Genomic DNA, 3,939 nt, shown 5'->3' with positions numbered 1-3,939 from the left:
CAACTACTTAGTAAATCCATGCATTTTTTTAATTAAAAAGGGAACTAGTACTTGCCCTATGTTAGACTAAGATAAATTATAAACGTATAATATAGTCATTCCACCAACTGACATAATCTCACCACTTTAGACCCCTGGAAATTTTGGTTTCAGCCACCATGAAAAGTCGTTACTTAGCTAATATTGCATTTTGCATTCATGTCTGTCCTTCCCTTTGTCTTGTTCGTCCTTTGAGTCCATGTTTCTTATAGCCGTATTCAGCGCCTGACCGCATATGAATCATCCAGGGTGCTTCTCAAAAGGGAAAACATTGAACTTCATTCAGTCCAGCTGTCTTGATTTTGAGCAACCACGTCTCGATAAAAGCTTGAGAGCCATTTTCTTCAGTCACCAGGGGGCTACATGTTGGGCTGCTGAGCTAAAGGTCAGCAGTTTGAAGCCATCACTCACTCCAAGGAAGGAAGATCAGGCTTTCTACAACCTTTACAGTCTCAGAACCCACAAAGGTAGTTCACTCTGTCCTGTAGAAGAGTCTCAATGGCAGTGAGTTGAATATTGTCTGATCCAAGTCATGGTATTTCCAATTCCTTCATATCCATGTAAAAGCTGGACACTGAATAAAAAGGACCATAGAAGAAGGGATGCATTTGAATGATAGGGCTGGCAAATAATGGACTACCAGAAGAATGAATGAGTCTGTCTTGGAAGAAGTACATAGCAACCATGGAAAACCCTCCTCTCTTGTACTTGGTACATGTTATCTGAAGGAATCAGACCCCGGACCGGAGCCCAGCATCATGTTTGGTCAAGTGAAAGGTTAGTGACAAAGAGGAAGACCCTCCATGAGTGAGATTGACCCAGTGGCTGCAACAATGGGCTCAACCATCACACTATTGGTGAAGAAACCACAGATCAAGGGCAGTGTCTTGTTCTGTTGTACACAGAATTGACATGGGTCAGAACCGAATGACTGACACCTCACAACAATGCCAAGGGTACCACAGCCCAGCCTAGCTTACACTCATTAACCTAGTTGATGCACTTTATTAAATATCGGGTCGCCACAGTAAGCTTTGTGGTTCTAGAAAGGTTATAATACATATAAGTCATCCCTCTGCTTACTGACCATTTGATTTCCAAGTAGGAGACCTTACCTGCAAAATAGTCATTGATGGCCACAGATGGCATTGCCCAGTCCCATGTAGAATCTAGTATTGATTACAAAATTTATTTCTCTTCATTTTTCTGAGTTTCCCCATGTCTTGGGTGAATGCTGGTTTCCATGAATCCACCTTCTAATTGCTCCGTTAAGAGTATCTTAAACGAGAACATTATAGGCCAAAGAGTGAATTTGTACCTTAGGAAAGAAATAGGCAACAGGGTGTAGAACTTAGGTATCTTTCTGATCAGAGCAACATTTCCAGTCATCTAATAATTTTTACCTCTCTGGTATAAATCCTATTACTGTGCCTTGGAAAAAATAGGTACTGAATACATTTTACTAGTATAAAGTGATACATTTATTTATTGCTTTTTTGGGCTTTTAACTTCTTGAGAAAAGGGCCTATGTCTTCTTTCTCTTTGCTTTTTTTATAATGCCTCACTTATAGTGGGAATTGGATAACTAGTTTGAGTTTATCAAGGAAATCTATTCAAACTGAGGTGGTCATGTACTTGAGCCACCACGTACGACAAGCCAACCCCCGTCTGGTTTTGACTCTGATGAACTAGTGCCGAGAAATGTTCATCAACAAACACCTGCAGCAAAACTAAGCTCACAGAAATTCCACAGGGCAGAGTGAAACTGCCTCATTCAGTTTCCAAAGCGGTCGTCTCCCAAGGAGGGGCTTGAACCACTGACTTGTTAGTTGGCAACCAAACCCTCAACCCCCGTACTCCCAGTGCCCATAACAACAGCTCAGTGAACCTGTTATCTGCTGGATTTCAGGTCCCTCCAATAGTCAATATCGAGTCACAAGATTCCGTGGACAATAAGACTATCAAAAAATATTTCAAGGCCCTAGTTTCTGCTTGACTTGCTTCTGAAAATTAACATGAGGGCTTTTAAATGTCAGCCAGATCAATACAGACTCATAAGCACCTTTCATAAGATGAATTTAACTCTTGGCTAAATATATACACATATATACACACAATTTCTTTAAAAATATTCCTGTTTAATGTTTACCTTTATTACAGGAAGGTTTCCACAATGAAAATGTTATCCTTCTTGGGGAAAATATTCACTGTACCTTTGGTATTTGAAAATTATTGTAATTTATTGCTGGTACTGCTGGAATTCCTTTGGTCATATTTTCCCATGTAACTGAAGAGATACTTTTTTCACTCATTCCTCTAGTGAATGGTCATTGCTCCATTGACATAAACATCATAATTAGCAACTCAACATGTCTCCTTTATGCAGAATCAATTAATGACAGTATTTGCTAATGTACTTGACTTCGGACATGCTTCCTGCGTGATGGATAGTGGCTGGAAAACCATGAAACAACTTCTAGGTTTTTCAGTCATTTCTACTTGCATACAGTTGAGCATAGAGCTTTGTGCAGAATACACTCTTTTATCATTAATGCTAATGGTCTGTCTACAAATCATTATTTAACAATTAAATATTTATTGGTGGAGGTTTCTGATATATTCAAAGTTTAAACACATATATTTTTGTTTTTGTTTTTAAACACAAATTTCTATCTACTTAAACAAACTGCATATTTATTAAGTGCTGACTAGGTACCTAACATTAAGCCAGGCTCCAGCAATGCAGAAAAGGCTCAGGCAGAACCCAGCTCTCAAGGAACTCAGGCCCTGTGGTCAAGGAGGTCCACATACACTGGAAACATGGTGGTAAATACTCTCCTAGGGTTACTTAAGAGGAGGCTTAAAAGGGATGGACTTACTACCTCTTGAAGGCAGGTTGAGGCAGAAGGGTGTGAACAAAGAAGTAAGTAGGATCAGAAAAATGTTGCTAAGTGAACTAGTTATTAAAGAATTAAAAAGGCATTACCAAATTGAGATGATACGGGGTGTGCGGTATCCTAAGCTGAGGGAGCAAGGCATGCATATTATCTGTTTCTTGAAATGCATTCATACTGATATGACCATCATTCAGGATACATATAGGGACATGGGGGAGACGCATACAAGCTTGGGAAGAGATGCAATGGGAAGAGAGTCGGGCCACCAGGTCACATATGCCAAGACACGGCTGTGCCTTTACCTTTGAGGGAAAGGAGCAGTAGGAACTAGCACAGGGCTTGTCACCAGGGTTAGGAATACCTCACAGCATCGAGTTAGATGATTGGGAAATAGAGATCCATACAGGGGCTCACTCAACTGTCTTTCCCATTGGTAAATTCTACGAACTGATAGTGCTAACTCGAACAGCAGGGCTTTCAGTAGCTGGTGCTAACAACTGTGCACACGTTTTACAAAAAGAGGCCAATGCTTTGTCTTCTGAGTCACTGCACACTGACTAGTGCAGACGTTATTATATCCTAGGAAATTCCCTGTTAGTATTGTTGAGACTCCTGAAGACTCTTCACACATTCTGTCCAAGGTTAGTACTTAGTCCTGGCGCGAGGTACCAATGTTGGTATCTTACTGAGTTCTCTGTGGGTTGGTGGGAACAGCGGTGTCTTGTTGACTGTCATTCTGTAGTTCCTCTGCTCATGTTTCCAAGGACCCTTTTCTGGTCTCAGGCCACTGTCCCCAGCACTGCTTAATATCTCCTGGATTACTGATCCCCCAAGTAGTCCCCAAGATGGCTTTGCTTTGTGGGCCTCTTCTCTCTTACTGAACTCACTCACTGTCAGTTTTCTGCCCCATCCCCCCAACCCCCGCCCACACACACACATGAAAGAGTTCACTAGGAAAGACCGATAGTCTGCTGGGTAGAGCTCTAGTTTGCATGGCAATCAT

This window comes from Echinops telfairi, unplaced genomic scaffold, assembly GCF_000313985.2.
Source record: "Echinops telfairi isolate 266 unplaced genomic scaffold, ASM31398v2 ScPeMD7_7458;HRSCAF=8496, whole genome shotgun sequence".
In the NCBI taxonomy this organism is placed as follows: domain Eukaryota; kingdom Metazoa; phylum Chordata; class Mammalia; order Afrosoricida; family Tenrecidae; genus Echinops; species Echinops telfairi.
Note: the sequence above shows the minus strand (reverse complement) of the source record.